The sequence below is a fragment of the Sinocyclocheilus anshuiensis genome, unplaced genomic scaffold (assembly GCF_001515605.1).
Source record: "Sinocyclocheilus anshuiensis isolate Anshui unplaced genomic scaffold, SAMN03320099.WGS_v1.1 scaffold1276, whole genome shotgun sequence".
Taxonomy (NCBI): domain Eukaryota; kingdom Metazoa; phylum Chordata; class Actinopteri; order Cypriniformes; family Cyprinidae; genus Sinocyclocheilus; species Sinocyclocheilus anshuiensis.
The window spans coordinates 205,768-221,558 of record NW_015544217.1 but is presented as its reverse complement, the minus strand read 5'-3'; the positions used below and the strand labels follow the sequence as shown (position 1 = coordinate 221,558).

Sequence of the window (15,791 nt, the reverse complement as noted above, 5' to 3'; positions counted from 1 at the left end):
GGTAGGGGCGTGTTTGTTTTGGTGATTTCAAATGTCAACATTGGCTACCAGAAATCGCTTACCCCACCTTTAATAGCTATAGGTGAATGTGCAATCACTATAGCCCCACAAAACAATTAAATAAACTACATTTGTATCAATCAAAAAATATTTTAAACGACTTTATTTTTATTTTATTTATTTTTCAAAATGTACAAAATTTAATTGCATGACAAATTTCCATTAAACTTCAATGAATAATCCTTAAATATTAAGCATACTATGAATTACGGATTTAAAATCAATAACTAACATAAATACAAACTAAAAATACAACTTAATATACATTTTTGCATAAATCAAAATAACTAAACATTGATCTTTTCATTTTATGTCACAAATCACAAACTGAAATGGTAATATTTTAGTTTTCTGGATCTATACATTCAATGATTTTCTCTATTAAATATCTAACTGAGGAAAAATCATATTTATTATTAAATAAATACATGTTTACCAAATTTTGATGTTTACCAATTCTTCTTTTTGAAGAAGTTTATTACATGCTTTTGAGTCCTTTTCATCATTTTGAAAAAGGCTGTAATTATATTTAAATTAAAATAGTTTTTTATATAAATAAATAGCCATTTATTTAAATTCTTATAACATTCTAATTCATGAATACTATAAATGCATATTGTGACCCACTTTGTATTCACTAAATTTCAAGGGGCATTAATTAATGCAATGCTTATGTATAGGACATTTTACAGTTTTATGTAACAGAACAACTTTTTTGGGTACACATATCATACATATTATAAATATTGTATGCCATCTTTAAAACTTGCAAATATCCAATAATGTGCCAGAAAAAAAAAGAAAGAAATAAAACCAAAGAGAAGGCAACAAATGGAATCTAAACCTTTAATATTAAAAATGCATGGTTAATGGTGCATGGTTAAATAACTGGAAATGTGCAACAATACATTATACATGATTTAAATTTAAATTAACTAAGCCGGTGTTCAGTATGTCAACACAAACTGATACATATCAATCAATCCCTTAAACTTGTATGAGGGAGAGATGGTGCATTAAATGTTCTGCAAACATGGTCTGAACTAAAGAAAAATAAAAACTTTGCTGACTTCACTGTAAACTAACTCACAGATTATATCCAGCCGACTGCACCCTGGAGAGCCAGTCTCCTTGCGGAAGAGCTGCGATGTGTAATGTGTTTTAATTGGCATGAGGGGAAGTTCTGGTGGGGCTTCTTGTACTGCAGCTATTGAATGACCTACATACTGTTTAACAATTTCACACACGTGCTTCGGTAGTGATAAGGATCAGCTTATACTTTTCAAAAGGTGTCACAAGAACAGAGCTGAGCTCCTTCCTGTCAGGGTACTGGCGCTTTTGAAGGCAATGTGCAGACAATAGACTGACAGCAGCCAAAAAAAATAGTCTCCTGCTGTGTGTGAATATGTATGTACTTGATCTATTCAAGATATAAACAAGTTCTGTTTTACCTATTAACTTTCTTAATAACTTACACAAGCCAAACTCGATGAAATAATTCGATTTGAATATTTTCTGAACAAAATGAGTGTTCTTGTCCGTGCATTTATAGTGGTTGCCAGGCAATTGCTGTACTTTTAGCACATTGCTATGCATCTGCTAGCATTTTCTAGATGGTTTCTTATTAGTAAAAGCCAAAAGAGTCCACCTTCAAGTTTCTGTGATAGTGTGGACTATAAATATGGTCCTTTAATGCAAAATAAACATTTTATTATCCAGTAGATAAAAATTGTAATTTCAAAATGTGGATAAGATAATATCCACGTTTTTTTTTTTTTTTTTTCCTTGTTTCACTTGTGGAGTTCCTGGTCCAAAATGAAGATAATATCCACTTTTTTTTTTTTTTTTTTTCCTTGTTTCACTTGTGGAGTTCCTGGTCCAAAATGACCAGACTTTTTAAAAATTGCTTAAATTGCTTATTATGATATTATTACCAAATATTGCATTCAGCCATTTTATCAACTGTAAAGTTTTCTTTCATTTAGGTTTTGTATTTATTTATGGAATTGAATGATCATAGTCCTCATTGATCTGAGCTTATGCACCTTGTTTTTGAGTGAACGTTGCCAAAATTTCCCACAAATAATGCTTTTATCACTCAAAAATTGAGGTGCATAAGTTCAGTTCATCGAGGCCTATAACCAAACAGTTCAAAACAACAACAAAACCCTAAAATAAAAAAATAAATAAACTGTTAAATGAAAGAAAAGAAGTTGACGAAAAGATTGAATCCAAGATTTTGTGACAATATAGTAAAATAGCATTTCTGACTGGGATCACCATTAAGTTTTAAATTAAGATTTTCAACACAAGGGTTAAAATCATGCATTGCTCATTGCTAGTTAATACATAATGCATGGAATTTATTATACAGTGTTAACATAAATGCATACACCTCCTCAATGAGTCACACAGTTTGAAATAACTATTGCCAAGTATGTTTACACATACAAGGAATATTGCACATACGAGTGTCACGAATTCGGTCCATGGACTTCCGTTTATTCACCACCAGAGGTCACCCTTTCCATTACATTGACTCTCGCACAACACAAACTGTTGCATAGCACCCCGGACTACATATCCCATCATTCTTTGCACGATTTGCACACTGCACTGATTGCATTCATTGCACACAGCTGTTTCTAATCACCTCACTCACTATATAACACCCACTCTAACCACCTTTCTCTGCTGAGTATTGTTTAGCCCGTACCCCATTCCGAGTCTCTGTGTTTTCCTTGTTTTGCCTTGCCTTGCCTGTTTTCGCGGTTTCTGATCTTTGCCTGTTTTCCTGGATTTACCCCTTTGAAGTCCGAACCATCCTCTGTAGTCTTCTGATATCTGATTTTGTAGCTAAGCCAAACCAGACAGTTATTGAAGTGCACATGACAGACTCAATGACGGCTGAGCAGAACTGTATCAGCAGCTCCTGTGGCAGGATGAACTTCCTCAGCTGGCGAAGGAAGTACAATCTCTGTTGGGCCTTTTTTACAATGGAGTCAATGTGATTGTCCCACTTCAGGTCCTGTGAGATGGCAATGCCCAGGAATCTGAATGACTCTACTGCAGCCACAGTGCCAGCAAGTTGTTGATTTGCCTCAGTGCTGGGGGATGGTGTCTTGTAGTTTGTGATGTCTTTCAGGCCTTTCCACACTGAAGCAGAGTCGTTTGCTGAAAACTGGTTTTTCAGCTTTTTAGAGTAGCTCCTCTTAGCCATTCTGATCTCCTTTGTCAGTGTGTTCCTGACCTGATTGTACAAGATATCATTCATGTTGGTAGCACAAACAGTCCAAGATGAGTTACATACCCAAGTTTTATAAGGGTTTAAGGGTTTGTTCACATCCGTAGCAAACATAAAAAGTCTAGAAACATAAAACAAAAAAATGTAGCCTAATTTCTGCAGGCAATGTGTTTGGCTCCACCTTTTTGCCTCGAATAGTAGCCCCTCTAAAATAACCAGATTTCTGTCCAAACACACTCTGCCGCTAATGTTTCCTGGCCCTCAAATTAATGGCTATGTAAGTGTTTGACTGAGATGACTGCCTGAGGCTGAAATTAAACCTCACTTTAATATTCTGTCTCTGTTGACCAATGTTACTGTTGGGGCCTCCAGAGGAGGTGTGTAAGGCCACCTCTGTGTTATCGGAAAGAGCTCAGTTTTAACTTGCCCGCCTCCTGCGAACGCTTTCCCTGTGTACTGCGTGCCTAGATTCAAGATCATATGAACACTCTGAAGAATTAACAAGCACTCTTTCCAGATCTTTATCACAAAGAGAATGACCTTCCCTGCCTACAATCTTCCTGTGTGCTGAAATAAAAGCCTTTTTAACAACAACAACAAAAAACATAAGATTATATCTACTCATCTTAACCATTGTGAGACCAAATTCACACAGGCACTAAAAAAGTTGGTTTGCAGGGATAATATTAAATACATTTTTCTGGCCGAATCTGTGGCAGCACGGTAACGTAGCACTCTTTCCAGCTCAGCTAACGTGGTATTAACAGCTCATTTAGCTTCTGATGGGCTCCATGTGCAAAAACGCTCCACCACAAGAGCGAGAGTCAGATCACATGGATTTTTCAGGCCTTTCCTCATCGTTCCACACAAACCAGAACAAACGCGGAGAGCCGGGAGGAAAACAAATAGCTTGTCCTGGTATGAGAGAGTGTTTGTGTGTATTGCTCTCCTTGGAATCAAATGAGTAAGCGGAGGGATGGAAGGCCCACGCCGGGCTGCTACGGGGCCTTTGCTGTATTTATTTGCTCTTATTGGGGCATTGCATAACCATACATCTTCTCCAACAGGAAGTCACTGGTCTGCACTATGGTGGTGCTTTGAAACGGAGACCACAGTGGGTTGGAAAACTTCACCACCACAAATTTGTTATGCAACACAATCTCTATTGTCATATCAAAGCAGTATTGGAGAATGTTTCTGATCCTGTCTACACTAAAAAATGCTGGGTATAATAGGGACAAACCCAGCGATTGGGTTGTTTTCAACCAACAGTTGGGTTAAATGTTTAACCCAACCTTCTGGGCAGTAACCCAACTGCTGGGTCAAAAACATCCCAATCGCTGGGTTTGTCCATATTTTACCCAGTGCTGGGTTGTATTTAACCCAGCATTTTTTTAGAGTGTAGGATTCAGTTTGGTGAATGGATGAATGGGCATGTTCTGAGATATATCAGAACAAAAACATCTATTAATTAGTTTTTGAAATATGTCTTGTATGTATATTATTACATTATTACATACATTCAAAATAACCATTTTCTATTTGAAAATATTTGAAAATAATTATTCCTCTGATGGCAAAGCTGAATTTTCCTTTGATTTTCAGCAGCCATTATTTCTTATTATTATCATCAAGGTTGAAAACAGTTTTTGCTTCTTAATGTGTATATATAACATATATATATAAAAAATATATATAAAAAAAATATATATATATATATATATATATTTTACATAAAGTGCACAGATAAATCAGAAACATATGAAGGCTTCGACCTGAATTTGGTATGTATTGAAAAAGTCCCACTCTACATTTCTGTTCTTGTAGAATACAGTATACAACTTGGCTCTGAAATAAGTCACATTACAGAAATAACTCATATCACAATGCATTTTTCACTTCAAGTTGACTTAACTGCTTTTTAAAAGCCGACCTAACAATCAACACAGTGTGACGGTCAGTGTCTGGGTTGCTGGCAGTTGATTAAAGAGTGAAGTCTGTAGGTCATACAGCTGCCTTGCGTTCTGAAAAACAACTGTATTAGAAAAAACAAGACAAACAAGATTTAGAGGCCTTGAAAATGGGGAGGAGTTTTGTCAAGTGTCATACACCTGAACTAATCTATACACAAAAGCACACAGATATACGCAGACTCACACCTACTCCTGCGTGTAAAGAGCGATGTCAGCATGCCTTTCACATCAGAGTGACATGTATAACGGCACACTGTGGAAATGGGAATGACAGCAGAGAGAGTGGGAGAGTCATTTATGGGAAGCCCCCCACTGTCCCTGCTTTCATCATGCAGTGCAGTTGTTGGTTTTTCTGTCTTGGCTCAGCATGATCTGGCAGAGAGGGAAGTTCGTGGAGAAGCGGACTGCAGGGGAGAAGAGAGAGTTTCATTGCCTGAGGGAGCCACATGTCTGCCAGCAGCAATCAGACAGGCATACTTGCTCATGAGGGCCAGATATATCCAGATCTTTATTACGTTTTATGGCTTTAGCCCGTGTGCCGACTCTGACAGGATGACTGATTGCATCATCTTAAAGAAACCCTCCAATCACATGCTTTCTTCATCCATTTGTTCCAGCAAAACACATCTGCATCCACTAAATATCTGCAGAAACATTAGAGGATCCACAGATCCACAACATAAATAACTGGCAGAAGGGAAGACAGCAAATTTAATAAATGCATTTATTTTACTTCAGTGAATATAAACAGAGTCTTAATGTTTAAATTCTGTTGTTGTTGTTTTATAGCTACTAGACAAGTCTACACATCCCAAGGTTATTTAAAGGTGCATGTAGTATTTTATCCCTAAATAAATATTCAGTAAAAGGAGTTGATACGATTTTTTTTGTTTGTTTGTTTTGAATTTTGAAAGAAATTAATACTTTTATTAATAAAGGACACATTAAATTGACCAAAAGCAACAGTAAAGACTTTTACATTGTTAAAAAAAATCTATTTCAAATAAATGTTATTTTGAACTTTCTATTCAACAAATCCTGAAAAAAAAAGTTTTCAACAGATTGATAATAATAAGAAATTTGTATATTAGTATGATTTCTGAATGATAATGTGGCAGTGAAGACTGGAGTAATGGCCGCTGTAAATTCAGCTTTGCATCACAGGAATAAAATTACATTTCAAAATATATTCAAGTTGAAAACAGTTATTTAAACAATGTAATATTTGTTGCATACAATGTTACTGTTTTTACTATATTTTTAATTAAATATATGCTGCCTTTGGTGAGCAAATGATTTTAATGACTCCAAACTTTTGAATGGTAGTGTATATCTACATTTTGCAGAAAAAAATAAAATATTAGAAAAAATACACAGATATTTTCTGTAAAAATTGTAACAGAAAAATATTGCTTTTGAATGGTTATGGCATCACAACCAATGACCAGCCATATTTACACAAATCAACAGCTATTCAGCATTTACCAATTTTCTATCATTACTCATTTCACATGCAAACATGTTAGCTAATCATGACCTAGTGTTGAAGTTTTAAAGGTGCAGGCCTATGCATCAAACTCAGAAAAAAATGCTACAGAAGTGTACAATATTACGGAGCCCCGCACATGGCATGCAGGAAAAAAATAGTAGGCTAAATCGTGTGCACGATTTACTATTTCGTTCCCTCGATTTATAAATTTTGCACACAATTTACTAACTCGTTCCCTCGATTTGCTAAATCGTGCACATGATTTATAAATCGAGAGAACGAATTAGTAAATAGTGTGCACGATTTAGCAAATCGAGGGAATGAAATAGTAATCGTGTGTACATTTTAGTACATCAAGGGAACGAATTAGCAAATCGTGCACATAATTTATTTATTTTTTCTTGCATGTCATGTGCGGGGCTCCGTACAATATAGCTATGGTTGAGTGGTATACAAATAAATCTTCCAACTCTGAGGAAGTAACCTCTCTGACGTGTATTGAAGTACAGTGTCAGTCTATAGTGTCATTGTGTGTACTTATAGTTGTAACTGCCAAAACCAAATCCAGCCTCAAACAATGCAAGCATTCTTTACAGTGCTGATCTACAATTGCAAACGTTAAATATCATACAAATATGACAGGAATTGTATACATCAGTGCTTTGTCAATGGATGGCTGTCAAGATAGTAACGATCTAGACGTATGTACCATCATTTTCTGACACCCCTTTACTGAATTCAATGCAGCCGTGTGGTTAGTGTCTGCAACAACATACTGACATGCCTATTTTGTCAGTTAACATTAGGACAAAATCAAGTCATTTCCGTGTTTTGGAAAAAGCACCTCATTCATCAGTGCATGAGCTATTATAGTCTTATATTTAATATGTCAGCTTTCAGTCATGCATTCTCAGGGTGTGTGGTGGGCGAAGGTGGGAGCTGATGGACTGGACACATAAAAGTGAGTGTCACGCTGCACAATGTGTGTGTATGTGTATGTGTGTGTGTTTGTGGGTTTTTTTTTTTTTTTCAGATGGCGTAGTCGGGCGAATTCAGACCCAACCGCAGACTTTGGCAGCATGGGCAGCACGCCAAGAGAAGATACCTGCAATTTGTCATCCATATAAAATAACAGCCATAGAGTCATTCTAGAAGGTGCGCCTGTGTTACTCTGGGGATAATATTCAGCACGGCATCCGTGCCCTTTCTGCTCTTTTTTTTTTTTTTCCCCTCTTGCTTTATATTTTTACAACAGTTGGCAAGCCACAGTAACATGTTTAAGGCTGAAGAATCTGTTCTGACTGCAGTGCTTTTGTATTCGCTTCCAGAGGCCAGAGGGCAATGCATTAATTCTTTCTCTGACAAGACGTTCGGAGAAATGCCAAGGTTAGATTTCTTACATGATGTGAAGGGCTTGTGCCCGTTCACATTTGGGATGGCCAAATTACATGCTAGCTGTTAGAGATTTCACCCTGTCATTTACCATCAAATGGTACAAGCCAATCTGGCACGAGTAGGAACTGAATTGCCCACTTTATGACCCACAATATTGTGTTTGCAATGAACATTGTAATAAAATGCACACTCTCAAATTCTTCTGTCCTGCAAGGCTGCTGAAAAAAAAACTGCATGATAGTATCAAGTGTTTAGTGTAAGATAGTCATTTTTAATATTTATTATTATTGTTATTATTAAGTACATGTTTTTATGATTTCATGTGTAACTGGCCATAGAAATATATGTATGTGACACTGACATTTTGGGATTGTTGTGTTGTGTATGTACAATATGTGTGTTTTAGCTATAGAATGAACTCCCTCCCTCTCTCCCTTTCATTAATGTCATTAGAGTCTGAGTTTTTCAAACCCTCAAGTTGTTTTGCTTCATATTCATGTTGCTCATAATAGAGCGGCACAGTTAATCTTGTGTTTTTGCGTACAAGTGTGCTCAGGTGTAGCACCTTTGAAAGTAAATTCCTGCCGGATTTCAAGCGTCTGCTGGGCCAAAGGTGACAAATCTTGGTACAGTGTACTCAGCTAATCTTTAGATCTAGTGCCATCGATCTTTTTCACACATGACAGATACGACAGATTGCGAGCGCATTCCTGTCTATGCAAGGCCTTAGATCCTACTACAAATTATAGCGAGCGTTTAAGAGACTGATCAAACAAATATGGCACTGTTGTGTTTGTATATCTATTGTGCAGACACAAAAATAAGTGGATGAGTAATACCCACTACAAAGGTGAGTGTACACCAGTATACTGTCAGTAGACAGAATATGGTGTCATTTATCATGTAGCTCTCTTTTATCCAGCACAACTACAGGAATCAAAGACTCAAGCAGTTCAGAGTAAGTAGCTGGAGTTTAAGGGTGTTTTCACACTTGTGACCTCTTTGAAAGAACCAAACTCAGAGCCCTTTGAGTGAAAAAAATAAAATAACATTTTATTATTATTATTAATATTAAATATTATATAAAATACACACACACACACATATATATATATATATATATATATATATATATATATACAGAGAGAGAGAGATAATATTCATATTTTATTTTGTTTTTTAATAAAAATATTAATACATATTTTTCAATGTCATATTGTTTACATTTAATATAATTAGAAATTAAATGAACCAAAAGAGATCCAAGTTCACTTTGTTGTGTTCATGTTATCCCTTAAAGGGGTCATGAACTGCCTTTTTTATTATTTTGTACTGTTCTCTGAGGTCCACTTATAATGTTATCAAGATTTTCACATCAAAAAACATCATAATTCAGAAGTAATAGGCTATTTTCTGACCTGTTTTGACGCCCCTCATCAGAACTAGGGATGGGCGTATCAATCCTGAAGTATCGATATGTCAATACTGATGCGAGTATCGAAAGTATCGATACTCAAATAAAAAATATTGATACTTTTAATCTTTAATTTTTTACCAGTGATTTTGTTTCTTAAACAAAACATTTAATGCGTACAATATGCATTGAATTGGACGAATAACCTATGTTAGCGAATAATTGTGTAGGATAGAACTATTTTCCTGCTTATCAGTTTCACAATAAACATATTGAACTAGTAGCCTACATAGTTTGTGCAATTACATTTATTTAAATTGAACGTTAAAGTTCACTGTAAGAATAAAAGATTGCATGTTAAAAGACAGCCATACACTGGCAGTCCCTTATGAAAATTAACCATGGTTTTACTAAAGTGACCATATTTCAACTATAGTATTTGTAGATTTCCATGGTTATCACTACAGTAAACATAATTTAACCATATGTAAACAAAATATAACCTAATAAGTTGCAATTAAGGTTTATTGAATGTTAAAATGTGTTTCAAATATAAAGTTAAGTGGGTATCATTATCCATTTTACCATTAGTAATTTAATATTTTAATAAATTTCATAAGTTCAGTTTCGAAGTATCTATATCGACAATACTGGCCTTTAAAAGTATCGGTATCATATCGAAAACAAAATAAGTGATATCGGCAATCCCTAATCAGAACGCTGTTTGAATAGTCGTGGCAGATTGTAGACTTGGAAGTAAACACCCACTGCTTTGATTGGCTAACAGTTGTGTATGTTTGACACCCTACATCCTTCACAGATGGACACTAAAAGACGACGGTTAAAAACGCATAAATACTCAGTACATATCAAACGATCTGTAATAACAGACAAAACAATAGTGACCACGTAATAAAAACAGTTACTCACACTTGTGTGGTGCGACATTACTGTCAGATCCTATATATTCGGCACAGCATCATCTTTTAGTTTCAATCTTTCTGAAAATCCTTCGTCGAATTGTGCCCTGTTTGTAAACGAATCCGTGGTGAAATGAAGTGAACAAAGGACTTACTGACGAGGTCTGGATCTTCATTAAAAATAAAGTTCATCCACTCTTTCCTAATTTTGGGATCAGAAGGAAGGCAATGCAAAGACCACAATATGGCACTGCACAGTGTATTGTTGTTTTTGGAGCATCTTTATCGTTTGGTTTCTGTGTAGACCTGCGATTGCTTCTCTCATTATTTACACTACACGTGTGAATCGGTGGGCGGGGCTAAACAGACAGTGATGTAGAAGCAGGCATTGATCTTCTTCTGCGGAGGCGGTGCTTAGCCACACTATTAAATCATAAAGTGGCACATTCCACAACCTGTCGTGAAACTTACAGGGTGTTTTTATAGTACAATGACCTCTTCTATGTCAAAAGATCAGGGGGAATTTTGATTTCTCAGTTCATGACCCCTTTAATATTTGGGCTTATATCATTATTATTATTATTATTATTTCTACTTTAGTGGTTCATTATTACTATTAGTGGTAGTAGTAGTAATATTTAGTATATATTTATATTATTATTAATACTTGCTAAATAATAATATCCATTTTAGTTTATTATTAGTAGTAGTATTTAGTTTATTTATAATAATAATAATAATTGTAGTTGTTTATTATTATTAAATATTTAGATTTTTACATTTATACTGTATTTTTACATATATATTGTAAAAATATACATATATTTTATTGTACAAATTATATTTTATTTATTTATATTTTCATTCTGTGTATTTTGTGTTTGAAAATATATATTGAAATATTACATTGTTTAAATTTTCTATTTCTATATTATACTGTATGGACAGTAGACTGGCTCCAAATCACAACTAAAGTGTATATTAGTAGAAGAAGTAGAAGAAGAATTTTTATTTATTTATTTTTAATTTTTTTGCTTAAAAGCAATTCACATTTACTCATATATGACTGTGAGCTGTGGTCCCGGTTGCAGGTTCACACTCGTTTCGCTCTAGGCTTAGCCAGCTGATCACATCTGAAACTCCCACACTGCCATCATTCCATTAGCTAAACACTGTCTCATTTTGTCTTTACATTTAGGCTAAAAATTACAATGACTCTTAACTCACACTTTTCAGGTGTTACCATGCATGAAAGCCACAAACTGAAAAACCCATATGTCAAACATGAAGACATGCAAACCATGAGACACACAAACAACCAAGACGAAGAGGGAGATACAGTTGATACAGTGCAGACAGGATGTGTGTTCAAAAGTTACTGGTCATGAAATTGGGTTGTGTAATGTGTTATTAGCGGCAGTACAGAGAGCGTAGTCTAAGACGATGTGATTGGCAGGGCCCTCTGTGTGTCGTGAGGAGCACAGCTGTAGACGGACACAGAGGGGCCGTAGCGTCAGATATGGAGGGGAGAGAGGGCAAACGCCACTCAGCAGAGGGCCAGCAATTCGCTTTGCTGGGCCTCTGTGGCCTTTAATAAACACATCTACTGCCTGCAGAGCAAGAGCAAAGACAGAGAGAGAGAGAAAGAAAGAGCGAAAGAAACGAAGAAGAACTTCTGACTTGAACTCCAAACCCATAAGACTTTCTTTCTTATGTAAAAAACAAAAGTTCTGTAGACTCTGCTGGGACCAAAAATTTCAAGCTTCAGGCAAAAGCATCATGAAATTATTATAAAAGTTGTCCATAAGACTGTAAAAGTCTTCCAAAGACATATGATAGGTTTGTGTTATTCATTTATAATTTTCCCCTCCAGTGAGCTGTTGTTAACTGCAGTGACTGGATCACTGATTCGAGGAGTTGAACTTGAGAACCAGAATCATCTGATTTGTGAATGATTCATTCAGGGCTGCGATTCCCTAAAGCACTGTAAGAATAAGTAGATCACAGAGACCATTGGTGCCAATGGTTTGTAGAATCTATTTATAGGCTTGTATAGGCTTGTATGTTTTTGGCCCACACAGTCCAGACCAGTTTTATGATTTGAATCGCAAACTTGGGGCAGATTTAGTGAGTAACTGGAGCCATTTAAGTGGACCACAAAGAGAACCCGGTTCACTTTGCGTCCACATTATTCACATCACACATTACAAGGTAATGTCTTAGAGGTTGCTAGAACGGTTAGGTAATTCTGCGTGATTTTAAACTAGCTACCATGTAGTTTCTTGGAAGTTTGACAAAAATGTAACAAAAAGTGTGCACATCTAGCAAACAAAAAAAAAAGCTCAACGCTGCCAGATCAACCACAAAAAAAATGACAAACAAGGAAGAAAAAGATGGCACACCATAGCTCCAAAAGAAGAACAATATTTATAGCACATTCTCTACATGTTCTAGGAGGTTTCTAAGGTGTTCTAGGGTGTTTTTAATGCGTGCTATGTGGTTCAGAGTGAATTTTGGTCTCTTCTAAATCAACTACATATCAACTACTTTATTGATGTTTTGTGTCCTATTTGAAGCTTGAAAATATCAGTCCTTATTCAATGTACAATGGAAAAGAACAACCTATACAGTCTTCAGAGTTTCTCCATCAAACTAAGTCAATCAGACAAATTTGGTGATTTGTAAACAATGACACTTTTCATTTCTGTGACCGGTACCTGGTTGACAGTAAGTTACCTTAAAACACATTTTAGTAATGTTTACTGTAAATTTAAGTTTAATGTAAAACTCAAAATGTACTCTATTTTTCATAGTAAGGGTCTGGCAACCACCGCTGATGGATTTTTTTTATACAGTGTTTCCCTTTAAGACATGAATTTCTTCTGTAAATCAATAAATCAATATGGGATGTTCAGACTCTTCTTCATGGCTGTTCCCATCTAGCCAGACACTGGTATCAAGAGCTCTGAGACAAACACAATGAGGTTAATCTCTCATATTCTGACTTCCTCCAAACTACTGCCACACGGACACCAGCACTCAAACACATCAAAGTTCAAATTCAATTTGCAACCTTTTAATTACAGGGGTTTGCTTTCGGCTTAATCCTCAGAATGATCCTCATACCATCTCCTCCCCGCACCCGTTGGCCCATCGTGACACGCGCACTCTGCGAGGCAGCGGTTAATGCTCGCATCAGAGGAACAGAAAGAAGACTCAATAAAACAGGCTTAGGTGAACGGGTCCGACCAATATTAGATCTGACTCAGACACTGCTGCGCACATGTGCTCCCGCCATCCTCAAAGGCCCATAATCCTCCTTGCTTCTCAGGTGTTGTGTGTTTAGACAGCTTTGAGAGCACAAAGCCATGTAAAACCCCCGGGCAGAGAAAAGATTCAGCCAAGCATTACATCTGAAATGAACAATCTTGATAATGGAAACCACTTAAGAGGAGAGAGTGAGAGAGAGAGAGAAAGAGTAAATGTGTGATATAGAGAGGTGCCCACCTGTACGTGTCTCTGCCAGGGCGTGTGGTTTTGCGGTGAGGTTTGTGTGCCGTGAGATTTAGCCGTACCATTTCTTCAAAGACGGATGGGGGGTGTTGGCTTGTTTTACAATTCCATCCATGAGGCGAACAGCCAACTGGTTTGCGAGGATAAGCCATGTCTTTGTCCACAGACGACCTTTAACATGTCCTGACAGTGTGGGACAGACAGTCTAAAGCCAGTATTTTTGTATTACAAAAGAAGCATAGCCATGTTTATGTTTCACCAGGAGACAGAGGAGTGTGTAGCTCTGGGAAACAGTGAATCATCTCATTTTATACACCTACTTAAACTGAAATGTAACTAAATTATGTTTATGGATTTCAGAGAAAGGTCTCTTTCTCCTCTGTTTTCCTCCATTCTCACATTTCTCTTTATCATATATTTCTCTCTCTCAAATTCAGATGCAAGTAGTTATACATATATTTGTTTTATATAAAACAAATATATAAAAACATTAAACAAAAATATATATATACAATTTTATAAATACATTTAAATATATATATAACATTTTATAAATACAATATACTACAATATAATATATTTTAAATGAAAAAATATACTTAAAATAATTAAAAATCTATTATATATTTATACAATTTAATAATATAAATGTTAATATACATTTATAAAATGTTTATACACACACATTCATGCATGTGTGTGTGTGTGTGTAATATGGTATACATATATGGTAAATCCTTTAAGCATATATTTTTAAATATTAGATTACATTATATGTATATATTATAATATTAATATAATACAATATAATATATGAAAATATTTGAGAAAATATCTATTGGCCTGGCATTTAGGTAACACTCAAGAAATATGTTTCATTAAGGGAGAAAAAAAAGATAATTTGAAACTTAAAAAGATTTGTACATACACATTTTTTGTCATATTTGCCATTATGATGTTAGGATGTTGTGTGTGGTTGCCAGGTTGTTGCTAAGCGTTTGCTAAGGTGTTCTGAGTGGTTGTTAGACCATATGTGATATATAGTGTGTTCTTGGGGAATGCTAGGTTGGTGGTTCAAGTTCAACAAAAAGTCGAATGACGATTTGAAATATCATTCATGTACATGACACAAATGGTGCCGTAGAAGTTGCGTGCCAAAGTTTAACACTAAAGTTAAAAAGCCCTAGTGATAATGGACGGAAGAGACACAGAGTCACTCACATATCATGATAATCTCTTTCTGTTTATGTTTCTTTCATTCCCTCATTCGTTCTGTCTCTCTGTCTGTCTGTGAGAAATGTTGGCTTTTTAAATCGGTAGATTGTAATGGGCTTTGGAAAACTGTTCTGGTAATGTGATACTGCAATTAGAGATTATTGTCTTTGCATAAATTTCAGAACAGGAGGGAGGGGAAGCTCCCCCAGGATAAGTGAGAAAAAGGCTGTCTTTGAGAAGCAGCCAGACCAGCCTCCATCCCTGGGGAAGAGTTTCAGAGAGACACACTGTGACCTACACACACTCATACACATTTACTCAGAATTTAACCCTGCCTCTAAAGGGTACCACAAGAGCCGGCCCAGAACTGATATACATATAGAAACACACACACACACACACTCGCTATACATATAGAAACACACACACACACACACACTGTATGTGGCCCACCACAAAAATGGGACCACCTACCAGAGAGGAGCTGCCAATATAGTATCACTTTACAATGAACACACTCTTCATGTAGACAGCACTCTCGTACATATGACACACACACACATACACA

The 15,791-nt window shown here is 35.9% G+C and overlaps 1 protein-coding gene across 2 annotated transcripts in view; it reads right to left on the bottom strand.

The window, feature by feature from the left end:
* Positions 1 to 15,791, bottom strand: part of gnb1l (guanine nucleotide binding protein (G protein), beta polypeptide 1-like) — a 115,499-nt gene that overhangs the window by 22,655 nt on the left and 77,053 nt on the right. Inside the window, exon 9 of one of the 2 annotated variants that reach the window (XM_016497947.1) lies at positions 5,122 to 5,339. The exons of the other annotated variant lie outside the window; for it this stretch is intronic. The gene's annotated coding sequence lies outside the window, so the exon portion shown is untranslated. Of the gene's footprint in view, positions 1 to 5,121; positions 5,340 to 15,791 lie in introns of those variants that run through there. 2 annotated transcript variants of the gene reach the window in all.